Raw genomic sequence first — 24,557 nt, forward strand, 5'->3', positions numbered from 1 at the left:
GTTTTTTCCTCTACTCATTCTCCTACCCCTTTCATTTCAGAAAGAAAAAAAAAAAAAAAAGCAAGTTCTTTCTATTTTACACATAGCAGTTAATGGAATGCCTTAGGAGCACGAGTCTGTTCTTGCTTATCAAAGCGTTTCTTTCTAATAAATACAGACTCAATTCATGAGGGATTCTGGTGAATGACACTTCTCTATGTCATTAAGACTGTGCCCCTTCCTGCAAGGGAGATAAAGTGGGCTCAGAGAGAGTGAAGTGACTTGCTGGCCATTGGTTCACTCATGTGTTGGGGATCCTCTGTTTTTGCTGACAGACCATTGGAGTGATCCATTCCTCTTCCATTTTCTCTCATCCTGAAGAGCTTCTGAAGCCAGCTCAAGCCTCCTCTACTGGCCCTTTCCTGATGTCTCCAGCCACCTTTTACCTCCCTAGATTTCCAGGGATCTCATTGTAACATTTGACCACACACTGTCATGACGCAGAGCAACTTCATGTATTGCAATGGTATTTTCCTACTCTGGATTCTAGGTAATGTATCTAGGGAACATGGCTTTTAAGTGGGAAGGGATCTAAGTAGGGGATGAGGAAACTGGGTCTAAAACCAATTGCTGTGTGATAATCTTTTATCCTCTCTCTTTCTTGGATTCTTCATCTCTATGCAGGTGCTTTAATCATTAAAAAGTATTATTTTGCTATGCCTCACCTAGTCCATTACTTAATGGACACGGTTGAGTTGACCTGATTAAATGTAATTAATTTTTTAAAATGAGCAGAGCTATGGAGCATTGATGTGTGGTTTCTACACGTGTGCATGCATGGGATTTTTAAAAAGTCATGGTTTAAATGGTGAAATCCCAAGTCCTGGTTGGCTTCTTTGTCTTTGTCTCTATGCTATGAATAAGCTAAGAGATAAAAACTTTTATTGAAGAAAGTTTTTGATAGAAAACATGGCTGAAATGAAGGCTCAGAAATAGGTGACGGAATAAAGCTCTGTCATTATCTCAGATCATGAGCATAAAGACGAGAGACTGCAGGAGGCAAAATCACGTTCTGTCTGGACAACAAACCCTTGGCGTGTAGTCGGCTGGATCCTGTGCTCTTTAAACCAGAGCCAACCTGTGGTCATCCACATCAGTAACATTGCTCAAGAACAGTGCTCACTCACTCTACAGAGTGACCGTTAGGGGCATGCAGTAAGGAGTGAATCAACTGTGCAGCATTTAAGAACAATTACAAACCTCACCCAAAGCTGGCCTTTTTATTGTCACGATTTGCCAGCAATTCTAAACAGTGTCAGTGATAAAATGCTCTCTGAAAAAACTTTATGATCTGAGTTCTAACAATTGTTGAGATTATTGTCAAGTTTAAATAATAGTTAAATGTGTGTAACGCTATTCCTCATCCTTTAATAAACAGTATTCTATATGAAAGTTAATTTAAAGAATTCCTAGTTATATAGTTGCCCCTGACACATGGGGATACTATGTGTTTATCTCAGACATTTCCTTTGGTTCAGAATTTCCCAGCTGGCTATGGGTGTAGAAGGTATGCTGGTCCCTAAGGTGTGACATATTCCTGAGTTTAAAGAGCATATTAGAAAGAAACGATAGTGTTGGGGTGCCTGGGTGGCTCAGTTGGTTGAGCACCTGACTCTTGACGTGGCTCCGGGTCATGATCTCGGGGTTGTGGGATAAGGGTCTGCCAATGGGCTCTGCGCTGAGCGCAGAGTCTGCTTGTCCCTCTCCCTCCCCTCTACCCCTTCCTGTGTTCATGCTTGCGCTTTCTCTTTCTAAAGTAAACAAATAAATAAATCTTTTTTTTAAAAAAACAAGTAAACGATAGTGTAGTGATTGTGAAGATGTAGAAAGAGAACTTGTGTTTCTTCAGTTTTATCATTCTATGGGACAATTTGGGGTTTTTAGTGGTATTTACAACTTAAAACACTAAAACTGAGTGCAAAAGACAAGTATAGATTATCATATGGTTTCACTTATTTGTGGAGCATAACAAATAACATGGAGGACATGGAGAGATGGAAGGGGAGATGAACCATGAGAGACTATGCACTCTGAAAAACAATCTGAGGGCTTTGAAGGGGCTGGGGGTGGGAGGTTGGGGGAGCCAGGTGGTGGGTATTATGGAGGGCACGTATTGCATGGAGCACTGGGTGTGGTGCATAGACAATGAATTCTGTTACGCTGAAAAGAAATAAATAAAAAAAATGGTTTAAATTTTTAGTAAATCTCAAAAAGAAGGAATTCTCTCAGGTAAATTTAACTTTCATTGTTATGCTAATCCCCCTCAAGGCTGAAAGTGGTGTAGAACTAAAATGAACTCAACTTGAGGAGCTCAGCGGAACATTCCAAGGGAGTGTAGAGAAGATGCTGGGGGAACCACTCATAACATCACCTGTGAAAATATTCTCTCCAATTCTTTTCCTTTATTTTACGTCTGTATACCCCAAATAATGATAGTAATAATAGCAGCAATAGTAAGATAATAATAATTGATATCATGTTTATAGGGCTTATTGTAAAACCTGTATTAATTCATTTGATCCTTAAATGATAGGTTTTTTGTAATCTCCATTTGATTGAAAATAAAGTCAAGGCACAGAAAAAAAAAAGATTTTTGTTCAAAAAGACAAATTTATCTCTGTGTGAAATATTTCACTGAATCTGAATATGCATTTAAAAATTAAAATATATTGTTTTAAAATGAATTGCTTTAATATTATTTAAAAGTCAAAAAGAGAAAAAGTTACATAAGTGGCACTATTTAATAATACCTAAATTGTACCTTTTAAAGTCATTTTATTTTTTCAGTTTATTATTTATTTTCAGTAATCTCTACACCCAATGTGGGGCTTGAACTCATGACTTTGAGGTCAAGAGTCACATGCTTTTCCGACTGAGCCAACCAGGCACCCCAGATATTATCATTTAATTAAAATTTATAAATTAGCTACTAGACAATGATTTTCATAAAATGCTGTTATATGAAACTGTAGCCAATGGATCAAAGTTCAAACTGTTAGGTGTATTTAAAAACCATCAGGTGAATAGTTATTTTTTTTCTTTTTTTTTTTTGTACCATAATATTTATTTTAATTAAAAATTTTAATTTTTCCCTGACAAAATTACATTTAAAACTTAAAACAGTACCTTAAAATTTTTTTTAATTGTCTACAGTTCTTTTCTGGCTGTGATCTTTGTTGCATGTCTTGGTTACTGTGAAAATATTTTTGGGGTAGGGTTCGCAAAATAACTGACTCTAGCTATCCAATCGCCCTTACTACTTTCACGTGCTCCCCATCAGATGGTAAAACTGGTCTCATGGGCCACATTCACAGTCAAGTGAAGAAAGGTCTGAGTTCAGGAACCTACTTAGTCAGCACCTAGCGGCGGAATCTGAAGTTGCTTGATTTTCTCCTCTGTAATAATAGAGGGTTTGAGGACATGACTTCCAAGTTGCTTTCCAGCTCTGAAATTTTGTGATTCAGATTGACTATTGTACCTATTACATGCACCGCTACAGTACTGAGGTACTTTCCAACTCAACATTGATTTTACGCAATTTTTGCCATTGCTTTTCAGATTCACCTACTGTTTAGACAGTTGTGAAAATGAACCATATCAATTGTTTCTTGGTCTTGGTATATCCATTCTAAATCTCATGTCATTTTCGACATAAAAGTTATCTGCAAATGGCATTGTTTACTCAGACTTTTTGGGAGAACTTCGAATGTATCCATTTGTGTACTTTTTCCCTACAATGAACTGCATCCAAACCACACTTCTGTTTCTGACCATTCTTATCAGTACAGTTTCTTCAAAATCTTGTTGGGCCATCTCTTAGGCGGAGAGACCAGTTTGAGGCAGGGTTTGGCAAGGCTCGTACAGCAACTACAGGTGGTGCTTTGACTTGCTGCATTGTCTAGGGCATTGTTTATGCGTTGTGGGGGACAGCCAAGGAAAGTGCTCATAACTCACAATTGTGTAACCCGAAAGTGCAAGGAGTTAATTCTTTTGGGGGCCACCTTTTACCAACAGGGGGCAGGAGCAAGTGAGTGTTTCCTCCTTTCTTCCCCTCGCAGACAGCTCTGAAATGCCTTTCATAGACCCCTCAGAAGGTTCTGTAGGATTGAACAGTGTTGCTTGAAGCCAAGGCTGATGCATCTTGTTTTGGCTTTCTCTGCTCTGTCTCACTCCTCTAGGTCCTCATAAGCCCTTGTCCCAGTGTCTGCCTGTGGGGGAGAATTGAGGCCAGTGCACCCTCAGGGACAGTTTTGAGAGGGAGACCTAAAGAAGGAGCCTGGCTGTGAGGGGCCAGGTTAGGGATAAGGTGTGAGTGCTGTAAGGACCCAAGGCTGGTTCCACATGTCAATGAACTAGTCCCTCCATTTGAGCTCTCTTAACTGTCTCACCACTTCTGACAAATCCAGCAAAAAGAGGAGCTTGCCCCTTTCCTTCCTTTTGCAAAAACTAAATTAAAGGTGGCAAGAATGTCCTCTCTACATGAAGACTCCCCTTAGGGAGGTCCGTGGGTCAAGTGTTAAAGCATTTATCATTACTCCATTTATAGCCCACTTTCCCAAGTGACCACAAACTGGTGCTTACAAAATAAAGCTGCTCTTGCATTCTCCCTGCAGGTGTGGCTGCTGTAGAGGCTTCAGTGCAGTAAACTTGCTTAGGTGCAGCTAGCTTGCTCCCGTCTCTAACTCGTGCCCTTTCTTTGAAATGCTCTATGTGGCATGTTGGAGCAAATGACTTTCTGAAGCAGAGCCTACAAGTTTTCCAAGCTGCTTTGTTGTTTTCCTGACAGACGAAGGAACTTACTGGGGCTCTAATGAAAGGCAGACCGTGATCCTGTCATGTCAAGAACGCTGCAGTCGGAAAAGTCGACATGATTTCATGGCTAATGATTCACTCGCTAATATCAGTGTGGGCTGCAGTGAGGATAACCAAGTTGAGCTGTCTTAGATCAAATGATTCAATTAGGCCAGCTGTCCCTATTTGTCATGGCTCAACTCGCTTTCAAATTACCTTTCCAAAGTGCATACGTGCCTTAGCATAGAAGTTAACAGCTCAACTGTTTTACAAAAAAGGGATACTTAGGCATGATTAGAAAAAGTCACCTTTTTTTTTTTAATCCACACATGATTTTCCCCCTTCCCCCAGCCCTTCCCTGTAGAAGACACAGTATGTATTTGCTCAGCTAACCCCGTAGCACCCTCATCAGTTGCTATCACTGTGGTTTTGCTACTGAAGCTTTCTGGGGCATCTCAGGGCAAGAAATTGTTAATTCTAAAAAGGAAGGCTTGGTCCAGGGATCTCTAAGTTGCTGGGGGAAGTTGTGCCAGGGTTAAGCTTTTTCTGACCAACTTCCAATCCTTCCGTTGGCAATGGAGCAAATTTAGGGTCAGAGAAGAGTTTGTGTTATAAATATGGATTTTTCCAGAGCTGATGGAATAACTCAGGACTGAGAAAGAAATCAGCTTCAGGTCAATAGAGGGATATTACAAAAACATGACATAACTAACCATTATTTAGAAGGTAAAAGAGATCCAGAATCTTCGTCTTTCCTTGTGAGCTATGTGAGCAGTCCCACCGTCCTGGGGGAGAACTAGTCTGAATAAAGGAATGAGTCAGGGAACATTTGTTTCCCGCCTCCTGTGTGAGGGGCACCACACAGACACTGTGGGGAGATGGAACAGAAATCAGGAGCTTAATTTCTACTCCAGAGGGGCTTACAACTAAGGACTCTGAAATCTTTCAGTGTTTTAGGGATCATGACTATCAGAAAGATAAAGACAAATTGAAGTAAGCCTAGAGTGGAATAACGGATACAGACCAAGGAATAGACAGCTTAATCGAAAAGGGAAAAATATAAAGAAGTAAAAAAAAAAAATTATTCCTTCCAATGTAATGGAGGGTGGACTCTAACTGCTTAAAAACCTATCATGAAAAGGGCTGACAGGTGATCAACTGCCATGTAAAAGGATGACCTAGAAAAAATGGGGTAAATGATGTGAAACTCTTGAAATTTCTCTGTGTTGAAGCGTTCTCAGTAGGGCAGTCAGGAATGTAACTGCGGGCAGGACGCTCACGGTAGGTTTGTTGAATGGATTCAGCACTCTTCCTTTTTTCCATTGCATTTGAAATCAGTTTTATCTTATGCACAACTCAGAGTACAGATGGAAAGAATGCTGTTCACTACTGTGTGCCCATCGTGTGTTTCCCAGACCCTTGCTTTCCATTTATTCTTGTTTTAGGGAACAGTAGGACCATTTTAGCTCTGTTTCAACCCTTCATGACTTCCATAGGCTCACAGAAAGAAACAAAACGTATGTCTGAGGTTTTGTTTTGGTTCTCATTTGTTTGTTTATTTTTCATCTACAGGTAACATGAATTTCCTAGACAGAGAAGGAAAAAAAAGGTAGGATTCTTTTGGCTCACCGTGGTTATTTCAGAGACTTATACTTGTTGGTTGCTTTTAACGTTAAGTTACCCCTGGAAATAAGGAATATCCAATGCTGGCAGCTTCAAAACCCAGGCACAGCTTGGGGACCTTACCAGGGCTGAGCAGTGTGGTTTTTGGAAATGTATCCAGAGTCCGGCCTGGTTCTGGTGTCCAGAGTTTTTTCTCTCTTGATCAGCAGCAGGAGATGCGGTTCTGCTTAGAGCTCACTGTGCTATAGGCTTAGCTTCTCTGTGCCTGCTCCTTTTGCTTCTGCTTCCCTAGGATCTGCTCTGTTTCTCCCATGTCTTGAGTTCAGATTGCCCCAAAGAGCCTGAATTGGGCCAGCCCATTGTCCCCACTGGCAGTGCTATCACAATGAACGCCTTTAGGGCTGCTGGGCTTCCCGGGAGTTTAGTGGCCCTGGTCCTGGCAGTGTTTATCAGAGAGGTAGGGTCATGTGATACCAGCGGCACAAGTTGTGGAGCTGGAACTCCCGAGGAAAGGCTCTGGGAGCGGATTACCGCTGAATTGTATCCCCCCCAAGCTTGTATGTTGAAACCCCAATTCCCAGTATCTCAGAACATGACCGTTTCTGGAGATAGGACCTTGAAAAAGGTAATTAACTTAAAATGAGGTCATTACATTGGGCCTTAATCCCATATGATGGGTGTCTTTATAAGAAGAAGAAATTTGGACATCGAGAGGCACAGAGGAAAAAACATGCGCAGACACAGGGAGAAGAGGCGGTCTACAGGCCAAGGAGAGAGGCTTTAGAAGAAACCAGCTCTGCTGACAACTTCATTTCAAATATTTAGTTTCCAGAGTTTTGAAAAAATAAAGGAAATAAAGGAAATAAAGTTCTGGGCATTGCAGCTATGGTACTTTCCTATGGCCGCCCTAGGGAACTTACACAGGCTCGCCAGCAATTTGAGATCATAGCATGTTGTGAAAAGAGCTTGAAATGGAAAGTTTGGTGGTAGGGCTTATTGTTAGTCTCCCCCTGGGGGAATGGAACTCATCTCCATGTGTGTTGAGTCCTCAGTTTCCCCATTTGTAAAACAAGAAGGTTAAGATTAGGTGAGTCGATGCCTGTGACAATGCATGCCTCCTCAGTGACCCCATTGGAGGTTTCCCCTGTCCTGCTTCTTCTACAGCTCTTTCGGAGGTAGGAGCACAAGGGCTCTGGGGAGCATAGACCTTTGGGGCATACATTCATTGCCAACCTGCCATCCTATCACAGCCCACAGTTTCCTTTCCACAGCAACTTTCTTACTTATGTCTCTTTTTCCCTAAAACTAGGGGAATACCTGCCTGGAGACATAATTAGCCTAATTCCCCCACTGGTAGGAGGGTGGCTGCAGGCAGGTGATGCTGTGCCGGTGTGACATACCGAATTCTAAAATAACATTCGGCCCGTGGGCTCCAGCATCTCAAACAGGACAGAACCAGATGACCTCCACTCTTCTCTGCTCTTCTTCCTCCTCTCCTGTCCTCCTTTCCCATCCTTGCTCAGCCTGGAGGCTCTGCTTCCAGGGTCCAGCCTTGTGCTTCCTGACCTGACAACAGCTAAGACAGCCTGCTTTGCATGGTGAAGGAGGGCTAGCTGACCTCATTGCCAGTATGGGATTCATCAGGATGTACTCACCTCCAGGGATCATTGTGGTATTTTTTTTTAAATATTTTATTTATTTATTTGACAGAGAGAGAGATCACAAGTAGGCAGAGCGGCAGGCATAGAGAGGGGGCATCAGGCTCCCAGCTGAGCAGAGAGCCCGATGTGGGGATCGATTTCAGGACCCTGAAATCATGACCTGAGCCGAAGGCAGACACGTAACCCACTGAGCCACCCAGGTGCCCCACTCATGTTTTTTGGTTTTTTTTTGGGGGGGGGCGGTTGGTGATCTAGTGACTAGGACAGTAAAATGCCAAGGTGGAAGAAATGATTACTTAGGGGCTTGAAGCTGAAAGACAGAGATTGTTATCCTTATCTTGGGCTTTTCCTCATAGCTCTTGGGCACCTGAGGGCCCAGCCTTGAGGCCTCTATCCCATCCCTTCCACTTGTAGGCGTCATTGGATTGTCACTGTTGCTGCTGCTTTGTGAAGAGAAGCAGAAAGGAAGTTCCCTTACTCTGTCTTAAATAAGGGTGTTAAGGTTGAATGGTACCTTCCCCTCATTTGAATACAGATGTCCTCTCCTCCAGTACATCAGAGTGTGGCCTTATTTGGAAATAAGGTCACTGCCAGTGTGATTAGTTAAAATGAGGTCATGCTGGAGTAGGGTGGGCCTCTGATCCACTGTGACTGATGTCCTAATGAAAAGAATGTCACGTGAAGAGAAAAAACATGTACAGAGGGAAAGTCATGTGGAGACAAAGGAGCATGTCATCTACAAAGAATGCCAAAGATTGCTGGCAAACACCAGAAGTGAGGAATGGAACAGACTCTCCCTCACAGCCCTCAGAAGGGACCAACCCTGCCACCATCTCAGTTTTGGATTTCTAGACTCCAGAACTGCGAGACAAGACATTCCTATTGTTGACGTGACCACGTGTGTGACACTTTATCATTGGCACTCTAGCAAATGAATATAGAAGGGGTCCTTGGAATAGATACTCTCCCCAGAGCTTGTGATAGTCGTGTTTTAGGTCTTTATGTTACCGTCTTCATGTCCCAGACCTAAACATAGGTCTCTCGAGGAGAGAATATACAGGGCACCATTAAGCTGATTGGCACTGAAGGTGGGGCCCCATCCTGGCTCCACCGCTGGCCTACCCTGAGCCATCTCATGTATATCCTGCCCCCCCCCCCCAGGGTTCCTGCTACTCGCTGGAGACCCAGAATGTCCTTTGCGTTTTGTATCCAGAACACGCGATGCTCGTACAAGTCAAGTAGTATCGTCCCACTTCTTGACTTACAAAGTTCAGCAGAGGTCTCTGTTCCTCCGGAAAGCCTTTCCTGACTCCCTGTCTGTGCGGATATGGGCTAAGTTCTCCTCCCTCCTATGTGTTCTCCCAGATACGTAAGCTTTTCCTCTCACACCTCTTCCACTGCCCCTTAATGGCTTGCTTACTCATCTACCTCTCCTCCTAGATTTTTGAGTCTGGGGACTGTGTTCTGATCACTTCTGTGTCTCCAAAGCTGAGCAGAGTATCTGACAGCTAGCTCTTTTTGAATTTGAATTAGTATTTGCTGAATGAATGGAACAAATGAATAGATAGGTGATGTTCAGTTCTGAACCCAAAAAGCCGCACCAGTGTTGGGAGAGGATGCCATTCATTAAGTAAGGCTGCTTTCTGGTGCCTGAAGAACTCAAAACAGCTTTGATTCAAAATGTTGGCAAAATAGACTGCCTCCACTATTTTGACTTTTTCAGAAACGAATTGATGAGGTAATACATTTTGAAGCGATGCCACAGAAATATACCATGTTGTGCTTTTGAAACTGAAGGATGACAGTGAGGTTGCGCTTCTAGCTTATGTCCTTGTCATAGTGAAAGGGGATTTACTCATGGGCGTCCCCCTATAACTGCAGACCCAAGAAGTGGCCTTCCTCTTTGGAGTGTGCTTTCCCTTCCTCCACTGGTGGAGGAAGAGAACTGGCACATGAAAATGTGTAATCTCTATAAGGAAGCAGCCAGCCAGGCCATCCTCGGCTATGGGAACCCTCCTCCAGTATTTATGAATATTTGCTAAAATGCTCTAAGTGCTTGTTTGTAAAGCTCTGGTGTAGAGTCTGGGGTTCTAGAGTACCTAAGCCACAACCCACGCTGGTGGAGATGCCCGGTTGAAAAAAAATGATCTGAATTCCTGGGTGCAAGCATTTAATATATGCAGCTCTGCAAAGCTCATTTCAGTCACGCAGCGAACATGTGGCACGACACATTCCAGGCTAGAGCTGGCTTTTGCTCACGGAGACTTGCATTGTTAACGTATTTGTTTTTTACCCCTGCATATTTAATGGCGTGTATAAATATAACTACACTTTAAAAATCTCTCCCAAGGCAAGGAGGGTAATTTGTGGGGCTTCTACCCCCATTTCACCCTTCCACATCTACTATGGAGGCTTCACTAATTGATACCAGCATCCCTGCTACCACGTTCAAGTGCAAACTCCTAGACTCCTAGATGTCTACGAAGCATGTCAGGTAGCCACTGTCAAAAGTTAGAAATCAAAGCTTGGGTATGTAGTGTTATTATACCTCATTAAATCAAATAAATAAAACACTATAAATCAAATCCAATAAAGAAAAAAGAGAAATAAAGACAAGAAGGTAAATAAATGAAATAGTTTTATTTGCAGCTCATCATTTAAAATAGGTTGCCCAACTTTTTCTGTAGAGGACCAGGTGGTAAATTTATTTCTGGCTTTGCAGGCCATACATGATCTCTCTGTTACAAGGTTTTATTTAATTCTGTTAACTTTTGTGTGTGTGTAGGTGTGGTTTTTGTTTTTGTTTTTGTTTTTGGTTAAAAAAACCTCACAATCATTTAAAACTATAAAAACCATTCTTAGCTCCCAAACCATACAGAAATGAACTGTAGGCCGTATTTGGCCCATTGGCCAAAGTTTGGCGACCTCTAATGTAAAACATTGTGTTTTTACAGTATGTAAAGTGATCATAGTGTTTATCATTGAAATCTTTTGTAGATGTAACTCTAAGAAGAGCCCAGGCACCTGTTTCATGTGCAGGATTATATAAAGTTATGAAATTCTAACATGCATAATTCATGTTATGTTGGATACTGAAAATATAATGCTTGTGTAAATAGGGCATGAATCATATGTTCTTATTGAGTTATATAGTTCGCACCATAGGAGGGACATACTCATCCCCAAATCTGTCTGCTTAGATGTAACTTACAATCTTGCTTTTTTCTGAACCTGTTGAATAGGTGGAATTTAGAAGTCCAGGCAGGGGTTTGAGCATAGACATCTGTGAATATCTGATTGGCATCAAATCTCATCTCATAGTGGGTGGAAGTATAAGTGGGGGAGACCAATGTTCTAGAAAAACCTGCTGCCCTAAATATGAGATCTGACTGAGGTATGAGGCTGCAGGAAGTTGTCTTGGACCCATGTAAAAGGCTGCATCCTTCACACATCCTCCTCTTTATATCTCCCAGTCACCAGGAAACTTCAGAGACTCACTGTACATGACTATGGTGTCTGTCTCTTATGTGATACCACGTTCCTTTATTCTCTGAAGGGAACTTTGGTTCTCCTCTTTTTAATCTGTAGAAACTGGTGACTCCAAACTCAGTGCTGCATTTCTATCCATTTCTTTTTTTGTCCCTAAAATCAAGTTACTTTCATGGATACATTTGACCAAGATGAGGACCGGAGGTGAATAAAAATATATTGGTGAAAAAATATATTGGCAAACAGAATTGTGTTGATCTGGATGGTTCTAGAAATAAGAATAAACTCTTTCTGGAGCATAATGTCATCAAACTAGGGCCACTACTTAGAATAATTTTCAGGAATGCAAAATTGGCATCTTGCCCCACATTGTCAACTTGTGAATCTTACAAACATATTGGATTATTATAGTCTGTCTTCACTGAAACATATGCCTTGTTAGGTGTGGATAGTCTAAAAAGGTATGTGAAACCTGTCTGGGCTCATGTTTGCAGTATTAGGACTTCACGGAACAAATCCACTGAATTTCAAATAGACCCAATTTATCCTTTCACTTCTGCTTCATTTCTTTCTTATTTCCTACTACTTTATAAAAATGTAAAGTGAATATATATACATATAAATATATAAAACATATAGTACATATACATATACATGCACATATATACTGCAGATACATATAGATTGATATAGATATCAATATGTATATAGATAGATGTCTAGATATATGAAATCCAGGTACATAATGCCATATGAAACATTAATGTTTGCCTTCCCTCTCTGACAGCATATCTATGTGGAGGACATTAATTACAGTATGAGGATATGATTTTACACAGTAAGTCCTCAATCATTATTATAGACTCTATGAGAAGGGTTCGAGTCCTGGCTCCACTCTTTAGTAACTGTGTGATCTAATTTTTTTTGAGGCTTAAATTTTTCATCTGTAAAGTACAGCAGATAATAATAGCTAATTTATAAGGTGGTTCTTCTGATTAAATGAGACACTATATTTGATAGAAGTTCCTTATACAATGTAGAGAGTTATATAAATGTTAATTAATTTAATTTAAACATATATTGGCAATATTTCTCCCCTCTGGCTTCTTGCCCAGCAACTGTTCCAGGCCCCAGAGATCTGTGCTGGCTGTTACCATAAGACATCGGTGCAGATGAAGCATGTGGTGGCGGCTGAGTTCTCCACATCCATCTGGATGTTTTTGGCATTGCACAGACATTGTTTCAGCATGCTGAAGTCACAATGCAGGCTAATTTTTTTTTTTTTTAATTCCCAGCCGAAATTAGTTGTATGTAGTTGCTGCTTGTTGTTTAGTTTCCTGTCCTCTGGGAACTTACTTTCTCAGGCCTCCTGACCCACCCACCCATCAAGGTAATGCTGTTGGGAGGCTTTGGTTTGATCTTCAGGAATACACATCTCTTTCTTTTAACCAGATGAGTATCCTTACACATCTTGATAGTCATTTTGGAAAAATCTGTATATCAAATAACTATGCTTCAGAAGTTAAAAAAAAAAAAAGACCATTGACTTATTTTACAGTCAAGAAATTACTGCTGAGATATGATAAGTACTTAATGATAATGGGGCAAGTGACAATATTGAAAGAAGAGGTAAAGAGTGTCAAAAATATGATCAAAACAGGGTAGCAACCAGAGCTCAGGGCCAGGCATCTAACTCAGTTCAAAACATAGAACTCTTGGGGCACCTGAGTGGTTCAGTCGGTTAGGTATACAACTCTTGATTTTGGCTCAGGTCATGATCTCAGGGTCACAGGATCAGGCCACACATCAGGCTCCACATTAGGTACGGAGTCTGCTTCAGATTCTTTCTCCCTCTCTTTCCCCCTCTGCTCCTCCAGTTTGCTCTCTGTCTCTTTCTCTCAAATACATAAATAAAATCTTTAAGGGAAAATATAACATAGAGCTCCTGTTCTTTGGAGAAATAAACTCATTGCCTGAGAAACAGTCAGATGCAGAGACACAACACTCATTCAGAGTCTGCCATAGTCAGGACTGTTTTCTTGATTTCAAATAGGAGGTTAGAGCTTGGCTGTCAGGAACATAAGTCCCAAGTCAGGGACATAAGAACCTAGAATCAAATGGTCCTGGCTTTGCATCCAACTTTCCCTTCTTCCAGTGCTTAGTTTGTCTACTTCTTTTCATTGCACCAAAAGAATCAGTTCTCTTCCCATGACCTTACCTAGCAAGCCTTGGGCAGACCTGGTTTGGGAGCCAGGAGACCTGAGGTTTTGCTCTGAGTTAGTACCAGCTAGTAGATAGTGTGGTCCTAGACACCTGGGCATTTGTTTCCTCCTCTGAGTTAAGAAGGTATTGAGCTGTATTGAGCTGGTGTTCTTCTTGATAACATTTCTCTATCACGAGTATGTTGGAGAGGGTAAGATGGCTGTGCTTGATTTGTATTCTCAGTCTTACTGCTCAAAGAAGTCTGTAATGCAAGCAAACAACCTTTTTCTTTACTGTTAATTAGTATTCCTCCTCTTTGCTACCACGTATAGAAGTAAAGCTGGTGGGGTTTTTTGCTTTTGTTTTTGTTTTCATTTACCTGCAAGTGTCACTTAGAATGGGATAGCATGATGCAACTAATATAGGAGGCAAGGCTGTTAGACACAGTTCTTCTTTGTTTGTTTGTTTGTTTTATACTTCAGTTCTCAGTGGCCATGAATGCTGAAGTACTGAATACTGAGCCATTACTCTTAGGGGAAATAGAGGGTTAAGTTCCCTCAAGCTTCTGGTTATAACTTTTCATCAACCGGTCATATGTACTTTGTTTAGGTGTGTTTCTGTTCAAAGGCACATATATTTAATACTGTTAGCTAGGATGATGCTTAGCCTCTAAAGAAATCTCTAAGCAAAGAAGATCTAAATTAAAGTGGCTAGGAGAAAATAGATGTTTATTTTTCTCTTTTATGAGACCATATAAATGTCCCAAAGTGAGATGTCCTGGTTGGGATATAGCTTGTTCTCATCCCTGGGTTTCAGGCAACACATCTGTGTTTCAGCTCACAGGAAAGATAAAATAAATGCAGGGCAAATGATCTCCTCTTAAGAATGATATGGGTGTTGCACACGTCACCTCTGCTCATATTCTAATTTACCAATGCAAGCTGGAAATTCATTGCTCATTGGGGAAGTCACATTGTCCAGGCAGAGAAGTCAAATGGATTTTGGTAGTCAAATAACATGGTGTAGGAATAACACTGTATTTCATTACCTGTACTCAATGATATCATGATTTTAAAACCATGAGGCAGCAGTAACAGTACAAGAGTGAATTGATGGACTTAATGTAGTGCTGATCCATTCTTAAAATTTTCTTTGAATATTTATTTATTTATTTAAAGATTGTATTCATTTATTTGAGACAGAGAGTTAAAGAGATCATGAGAGGGGAGAAGGTCAGAGGGAGAAGCAGACTCCCCGTGGAGCTGGGAGCTCGATGCAGGACTTGATCCCAGGACTCTGGGATCATGACCTGAGCCAAAGGCAGTTGCTTAACCAACTGAGCCACCCAGATGCTCCTGCTTTGGATTTTTTAGATCTAAGGAGGCCTCAGCCAAGCATCTGACATGATAACTATGTTGAAAAGAAGTCCTTGGTCAAATATCAAAACAGCAAATTCACCTGACAATGTTTGGCTCAGATATGCTGTCTGTTAAATAGTTAATAACACACCACTATTTCATATATTTTACATAAAAAAATTCATGTGACAACATATAAGGTTGTCTGAAGAAACTGTTATCAGATGTAAGGAAATGGACATGGAGGGAGAAGAGGTCTGGGTGGAGAGGAGATGGGTGCCTTGGAGATACAAAGCAGGCTGACAGGTCATGACAGATGAAGCTCCTTAGTGATAGGGAGGTATGGGTGGCAGGTGACAGGTGGCTGAGCATCCCAACTTTGTAGCCTGAGGGGCTCTCATCAGTTCTTTGGGCAAAATATCTTGGAAAATTTACTGACTTATTTGTATTTTTCGTATTCCAGGTAGACTGTAAATTCTCTGAGACTCTTCAGGGAAGAGGGGGGTTTCTCTGACTAGGAGTGATGGACCTGGATTTGAGTGATAGTCTTGCCACTTGCCACTGGCTGGTTGCCACAAGGATGCAAACTCTCAAGCTTCAGGCTCCTTGCATATACATTGGGGCAAACAGTAGCCCCTACCACCTGGGATGAACTCAGTTTATGGGATGTGAAGAGCTACTATGCTGTCTGGCATGTGGTACATGGTCTCTAAATGTTAACCTTGCTGTGAAGAGTAGGAAGAGGAATAAAAAGACAAGGAGGAAGATTGGAAAGGATAAGATGAGGTTTGAGGGACATTTGAAAAGAGGTTATGGGGTTTGTATTAAACTAAGAGGCTAGATGGGAGGAATGACAGGAAGGAAGGCCTAGAGGCAGGAAAGCTTAGGGTATGTTCCAAGCATAGAGTCTAGTCTCTTTAATTCTTCTGTGGGGCATATGGAAGGATGGTGAATGCTAGGGTAAGAAAGAGAAGTGTGACCTGATTATGAAGGGCCAGGAAGGACAGGCTGAAATCTCTCTTTCAGGTTTGGCAAATGATGGAAACAGATACAGTGTTTTATTCCATGCAATTGAGGCATTTTGAAAAAGCAATTCCTATGGTTTCTAGAATGTTAGGATGGTGCTACTGAAGGGAAGTAGAGTGAAACTTTGTTTCCACTTTGTCCCTCATTCTTCTACCTCTTTACAAGTCAAGATTTGGTTTGCAGATGTAGTTCCCCTTCACCCTCATCAGGTCCTCTGCACAGATGAACCAGAAATCAGAAACCAGTCTAGGAACTTCAAGCAGGAAGGATTTAATAAAGGAGTTAGAGACTTATGAAACCAGTGAAAGAAGGGGGAGTGAGGATCAGGGAAATTGTCGCTCGTGGGTAGGAAATAAAAAAATGCCATAATCACAGAAATTCTGGCAATGATCTCAACCACTTGCAGCATCAAAGCTTAGTGATTTGCAGGAAGATGCCTGGAAGCTGCCATCAAAACCTCACAACCGCGCACTGCCAAAGCCCACACACACCCACCTGCCACGGCCCCAGGAGAAATGACGCTGTGTATTTCCTTTGACTTTCAAATCTTAGGCTAGTACTCTCATATTAGAACCCAACTTGGAGCCTTGCAAGGCAAAGGGGCTCCCAAGCTTCCAAATCTGTGGTAAAGGGGAGAACATAAAAGAGGCAAAATGGTGCTATATTGCTGATTGGTAATCCGACACTTCTGCATATGGTTGCCTTGGCTCCATAATGGACGTGCCCATCTCTGGCTATATTGAATAATTCAGGGGAGAACAATAGTCCTAAACTTATCCGATTAGAATAAGTCTCAAGGCTTTTCATGGGACACTAGAAAACCAGGTTCCTCTATTTTGCTGTAATTAAACGTGAGAAGGCAGGAACTAAAGAGTTAGGAACCATCTTGCATTCAAAAAGTTAGAATCTGCCAGAGAATAATGCCCAAAACACAGAGGAAAGGAAAACTAAACTGAGAGATCAATTTCTGATGACTCATTTGAGCTCCTGAATTCAGCCATGCTTGGAGCTAATCCTGTCACCAGACATATCAGTTTTATGAAACAATAAACTGCCTCCTTGCCTAAGCTATTTGGGTTAGTTTTTTTTGTCACGTATAACTGAAGACTAGTTAGTTAGAAGATCATGGTAATAATAGTCCAGTTTCAGTTCCACAGATGTTTATTTTGAGATATAATGATTAACAAAACATAGATTTTGATCCTGAAGATCTCATTAACTAGACATATTCACAACTAACTATAATGCCAGCAAAAGAAAATTATCCTTGGGGCACCTGGATAGCTCAGTAGGTTAAAGCTTGATCTTGATTTTGGATCAGGCCGTGAGCTCATGGTCCTGGGATTGAGCCCTGCAAAAGGCTCCACACTCAGTAGGAAGTCTGCTTGAGGATTCTTTCTCCCTCCCCCTCTGCCCCTTCCCCCAATCATGTTCTCTCTCTCCCTCAAAAAAGGAAATCATCTTTGATGCAAAATTTTAGCCCAAATGAATAGAGCCTGACAAGTCTTGAATGTTTCAGAAAATCAGAAGGCAGAATGCTTTGGACACATATTACAAATAGCAAATACTGTTGTCTCTGTTGTCCCAGAAGATCCGTGGTTCTTCAGGCAAGTGGCCCACCATGGATAATAGTGGAAGTGAAGTGCAGTAGAGGTATAGATACAAATATCTGGGCATTAATGTTATTTTTCAAAAACAACTCATTCCAGAAAGAAGGAAATCCTTTTAACCCAAAGCTCTGTTATGATTTCTTTTCCTCTTTTACCCAGCCTCAACAAAATGTTTTAGTGGAATCAAGGGCAGATTGGTCATCATGGTTTCAGAAGGTGTCATAAGAAAACATCAGTCTTATTTTGAAGGTACAATAAGGACTTCTTTTTTTCTCATCCCCTTGTAGCTCTCTTGTTGTTATACATGCATATATACATGCCAATATATGTATATATGTATATTCTTACTGTTGAACTGTGTGGCAATGGTATTTGACACCTGGTCTTGCTTGGTGGCATTTTGAAAAGTGTACACTCAGAATACCCTTTGGTAAACAACAGTCCCAGAACACCTAAGCTCCAGAATAAAAATATTTGTTAAATCTCTGTTTACAGATGACTTAACTTGGGAAGGTTGTTTCTCTATGGGTAATACTTATCTTAATCAAAGATGAAGACATTTGGGCAAACTCATTCATAACTATAACTCAATATTATTAAATGTCATCCCATGGAATAGATTGAATCTAAAGGGAGATTTTAATTAAGGAGCCAGTGTTACACTTACTAATTAGCCCTTGCTTGCTTATTTTCTTTCAGGAGCAGATTTCTTGTCAAGAGTTGAAAATGTCTCTATAACTGCCTATCCCTGTCCATATGGCTGCCTCTAAGTCACATTGTCCATGGACTTTGATAGGGAGAGATGGGCATTAAGGAAGCTGGTTAGAGCTGTGTTCTTTCTGCTCCAGGTACCATGTATGGGACACTACCTCCATTCCTCAAAATGAACTGATTATTCTTTAAACGTTATAAAATGCCTTCATTGTGTCATATATGAATTATGATGGCTTCAAGTGATATCTTTTTTTTCTTGGCAAGAATACTATCATATCCCTTTTATTTTCCCAATTAATCGTTAAATCCCTTTCATATGCTTATATTAGTAGGAAGTCCATTTTCTGTCTTTTACAATTTTCCTTGACTCTAAATTACCTAAGATATCTAGGCATTTACTTAGTCTGAAGAGGTGACTTGTGTTTCCACATACTGGGCAAGGAGAGAACTGGGAATTCTTACCAGTCCTTCAGTGGGTTATAGTTCTAGATGGCTTTTGATTTCAGGCTGCTGAAAGCTGATGCTGCCCAGTTTAGTCCATCCTTATCCACTTCCCTTTCAAGCTTTCATGGTTATGGGTCTCAATTTACACATTACATGATCTGCCATCATTCCCAAAATACAAACATCATGCTGCTGTTTGGCATCTACCTTTCCACTTACAGGACTTGGCGTTCATTATAGCTCCCTAATTTAGACTACTTGCCTCTTTATGGAATGTCCCTCTTTGGAGACCTTAGTATCATTTCTTGCCAGCAAACCCCAGCTAGAAACAATCTAATCTATTAGAGAAATACAATGTTATTGACTCCAAACAAGGAAGAGGTCAGAATTTTAATTTCTTTCCCCCAAGAACACCCCTTGATCCCTATATGAATTTGCCTGCTGCCTTGGTATCCAGCCCTGTCTACCAAGGAGCATGAAGGAAGTCTTTGACAAACTACAAGATGTCCCATTTTCTCTTTCTTCTAGGGTTTTGGGTGACTTCATACTTTACATGTGTTCAGCCAAGAGAGGCCACTTGTCTGTACAGATCAGTTATATTATCAGGTCCCAAGTGTCTTTTTCCTTTTGTGAAGGACTAGCATTGATTGGTAACTTTCTTCCCAGAAAAACTGAGTTCTTCTCACCAGGCACTGAGTTAGAACATAGTCTCTAAGATGGTAAGTGTGATTTTCCATATAAACTACTATCCAAACTGGAGTAGTTTTGAGTGTGAAAGGAGACACTAAAGATTACATTGGAATAACAGGTCTAAACTAAGACTGTTGGAGGCAGAAAGTAGACAGAGATGTTTGGTTAATCATGTGTATGGACCTACAAATCCTCTGAGTGGTGAGAGGTTAAGTGTTGATGCAGGACTAGTTCCTTCATAAACTTCTCTGTGTACAACAGGCCTCAATTACCACAGAATTTGAACACTTGCAAAATGTTTAATGGGTAGAAAGTATCAAGAAATGTGATTTTGTTACTCAGGATTCTTGATAAGTATACTGATGGGAGGTACTGATTTGGCAGTCAAGGTGTTTGAACAGATTCATGATCATTATAGTCCTCAGTTTTGAACAGTTTTCCTTTTCCCTTTTTTCCTCTTATATAGGAAATTAATAAACAGTAAAGATCAAATGTGTTCAAATAAATAAATTGCCCAACTTGCTGAAATTGGACTTAGTTTTTAATTACATTTGTGTTGTTTGTTTGAAAAATATGGAATATGGCTGAATTTGGACAAGACATGACATATCTTCCTGTTTTACCATTTTAACTTTCTTTTAATTAGTCTTTTTTTTAAACCAAAGGCTTTGCTTCACACAATGTCAAAATTCTGTGAGTTTTTCCATCAAATATCTTGTAAATTTTTTAGCTATTTCAACAACTGAGACATCTATAAAATGAATAATATCAAGACCTTAGAAAATATATGCAAGTCAAAAATAAATGGGAGGTTTAGCTAAGAAGTGTTTAGAATGTTAGAAATGTTTCCTTCACAAGTTGTTTCACTGCTGCATCTCATGTTTAGGCACAGGCTAATATAGTATGCTGATGAATTTCAGTAGAAATAGTTAGTGCCCACGAAGATGACAATCAAAAGAATGTGTGTCATGTGCTTCCAGTTTCTCACTGTCACAAAGCATACATTTTTTCCAGTTTAGCCAATTTTTTCCAGAAGGGAGCATTGCTTTGTGGAAAAAGTTTTGTGCTTGGAATCAGGAAACTAAAGAGAGCTAGTTTCAAGTCTGGAAATAGTAGTAGTGGTTGTAATAGTAGTAGTAGTAATAGTAGTAGTAGTAGTAGTAGTAGTAGTAGTAGTAGTAATACACCCATCAGAATTTAAAACCCCAAAACTGAACTTCATGAGGGGTTGGGACTTACAGTCATGCAGGTACTATTATCTGGGAACTCTTAAGCCAAGAAATCAACATGCAGTTTGGTACCAGGATGAAGCAGGCATTAAACTCTGGAGGAATATTTTCTCAACCCCTATCACACAGAATTTCCATGGATAACATCTCAGCATGGATAAGCTCACAATCCAAAATTGCAAAACATACAAAAATAAGCCATCTTGAACAAAAGTTGACCAACACACATGCATACACACACATAAATAGGAAGATTAGAGTTTAGTAGAACAATGTAATTTATATAAAAGATATAAAAGAAAGAATCAAGAGCTTAAGAAAAGAATAAAATACTATGATAAATAGATAAGAAGAAAATCAAGTAGAATTTTTAGAAATGAAATTAGTTTGTTAAAGACTCAATTGCTGGATTATTGGTCTGTTTGCATCTGCAAATAGGTACCACTGTGCTATATAATGGAGATATAATTGTGAGACTATCACTATCATGGAGTCTGTAGTCTTGTGGGGCATGATTGTCATGATTCAAATCACCAGAAAAATGAAAGTAATCAGTCAATCCATTGATAAGTTATTAGAATAACTAAACAAAATTGAAGAAAGACTTGGTGAACTTAAAGACATATATCTGAAATAGAAAACTAAGAAATAATTTAGATACTCAGAACATGGTTTGGAAATATAAATAGATACAAATGTAAAAGAAAGTTTCAAAAGTATGGAGAATAGAATTAGAAAGATCAGCATGTATTTAATAATAGTTCCAGAAAATGAGACTAAATAAGAGGCAATATTCAAAAAGACAATGGCTTAAAATTATCTAGAACTGATATATAGACATGAAGCTACCAATTCAAGAAACATGATGTATTCCAAGAAAGAGAAATAAAAATATGATCACATAAATATATCATAGTGAATCTGCAGAACCCCAAAGACAAAAAGAAGATTATAAAAGTAGCCAGAGAGAAAAGATAGATTTTCTAAAAACAAAAGAAAGTTAGAGAGTAGATTTCTAATTAATAATGCAGAAAACAATGGAATATCATCTTCAAAATACTATTAAAAAAACCCCTGTCAACTTATAATTTAACACATATCTAAAATATAGATCTGAAACCTAAAAAAATAATTCTTCCCAAATATCTCATTGACTGCTATGTTATACATATAAATGAGAAACTCCCCAAGAGCCCAGAGAAGCAGCACACAAAGATAGAGGTCTATCTTTGAAAGGGAAGATTGTCCTGATACAGATGTGAGTTTAGATATTGACAAATTGAAGCTGAGTATATCTCTTTCCAAATCCTTGGATTATCACTAAATAACTCAAGAGGAGGGGAGAAGGGGAGATGGCTAGGGGGCAAGGCTAAAAATCAGAAGCTGGAAGAAAAAACCTGAGCAAAGATATCAGTGACTATATACCACTGAGAGACACATTCTTCGGTTAGAATACAGGAATTTAACTGCCAATTGTCAGAAAAACAAAACAGAATCCATACTCTCTCCAATATATTACATACACTTTCAAGTTTCACCAACTTAGTAGACATTGAAGGAAATAGGAAATTTTGAGCCTTATTCAAGGGAAAAATTAAAGTTAATAGACACATGCTCTAACTGGGCCCAGACATTGGATTTAGCAGATGAAACCTTCCAAACAAATCTTACATTTAAAGATGTAGATCAAAATATGTTCAAGGAATTAAAATAAAACATGATAAAATAAGAGAATCAATAGGGAATTACAACCACAAAATAAAAACTGAAGAGAACCAATTGGAAAGTATAGATGAAAACTATAAACTGAAAAGAAAAAAACACCAGATGTACTAAAAACACATTTGAAATATCATGGAAAAGAATCGATGAACCTAGAAATCACCTAATCCGAAAAACGGGAAAAAAAAGTGTAAAGATAAATAAACATATCCAAGAGCTGTGAGACAATATTAATAATTCCAACATATGTATTATTAGAAATCTAGAGGGAGAGGAGAGAATTGTGTAGAAAAATTATTTGATGAAATAAAAGCTGAAAATTTCCCAAATTTTGTCAAGAACATTAACTCACAGTTCCCGGAAGCTCAATGAACTTCATGTAGGAAAATTTTCAGAAAACCAGAGCTAGACACCTCATAGTAACATGGCAGAAGATAAAAATGTGGAGGGTTTGGAATGTTTTTTTTTTTTTTTCTTTTTTTTAGAGAAAGGGAGAGAGAGCGAGCACCGGCAGACAGAATGGCAGGCAGAGGCAGAGGGAGAAGCAGGCTCCCTGACGAGAAAGGAGCCCGATGTGGGACTCGATCCCAGGACGCTGGGATCATGACCTGAGCCGAAGGCAGCTGCTTAACCAACTGAGCCACCCAGGCGTCCCAGGAATGTTTTGATTAATGTGGTGGTCACAAGACTATATACATTTCCCCAAACTCATCAACATGAACAATTGAAATGAGTAAATTTTGTTTTTTATAAGATGTATTAAAATAAAACTATAGAAAAATACATGGGTCACACACATACATAAACGCATATGTATGTCTATATATCACATGTCTATTTCATAGTTAATTTTTAGATTTATTGAAAAAAAAGATATTTTAACAGTAAACCATTATTTTAAATCACTACATTAAGAAATTAAAGGAGAAAATTATATGATCACCTCAATGACTGCAGAAAATATCTGATAAAATTCCACAATGATTCATAATCTTGTTTAGTAAACTGAATAAAAAGAAGTTTCATGATCCTGTGAAAGTATATCTTCCAAAAACCTAGAGCAAATATTTTAAATCATGAAACTTGAGAAACATTCAAATTCACTGATGTCATTGATCTCCATCTCAATTTAAATTTTTACTGGAGGTCCTAGCTAATGAAATGAGACAAGAGAAGAAAAAGAAACATGTATCAACTAAAATGGAGGCTAAATATTTTTCCTTATAGAAAAAAAAATCTAAATAGTACAATTTTCATAAAAGCAAATTCCAGATTGAATAAAGACTTTCATGTGTAGACTACAGATCTCATAAATCAGTTCTGTTATACCACAACATATGTGTTCCTAAAAACCACCCCATCGTGCAAAAATCTCACAGTTAAAAAACATAGGGCTTGTGGGAGAAATGGGATGGAAAGGCTAAACTCAAAAACTTCATCACTGACAAAAAAAGAAAGATAGGAAAAAAACTAGAAGCACAAATTTCCATATATTAAATAGTTACAAAGTACATAAACACTACAATAAATATGGCACTTTATCTTGAAACAAACAGGTTGCTTGTGGAATAGACATCAGAAGAGTTCAGTTGTTGAGTGGAATAGGTTATCTGAAATTTCATGGGAAGTTGTAACAGCAGATTTGGATGGGTGTGGCATGTAACGTATCTGTGAACTGAGGTAACTGGTAGACGTTTGAGGTGTGTGTGTGTGAGTGTGTGTGTGTGTGTGTGTGTGTGTGTGTGTTTATTTTGTATATTTCAACACAGTTTGATTAAGCTACATGTCTTTCTCAGCATTCACCTAGTGTTTTTTACTGACAAAATTGCCATAAACAAATTGGAGTTTCATGTTATGCTCATATTTTTTATTATACCAATTGTCTTAGAACAAATTTGTATTTCCAAAACAAATACTACAGCCAAACTGACTAAGAAAATAAAGGGAGTATATTTTTTT

This window comes from Enhydra lutris, unplaced genomic scaffold (assembly GCF_002288905.1).
Source record: "Enhydra lutris kenyoni isolate GAN:26980312 unplaced genomic scaffold, ASM228890v2 scaffoldscaffold41, whole genome shotgun sequence".
In the NCBI taxonomy this organism is placed as follows: Eukaryota; Metazoa; Chordata; class Mammalia; order Carnivora; family Mustelidae; genus Enhydra; species Enhydra lutris.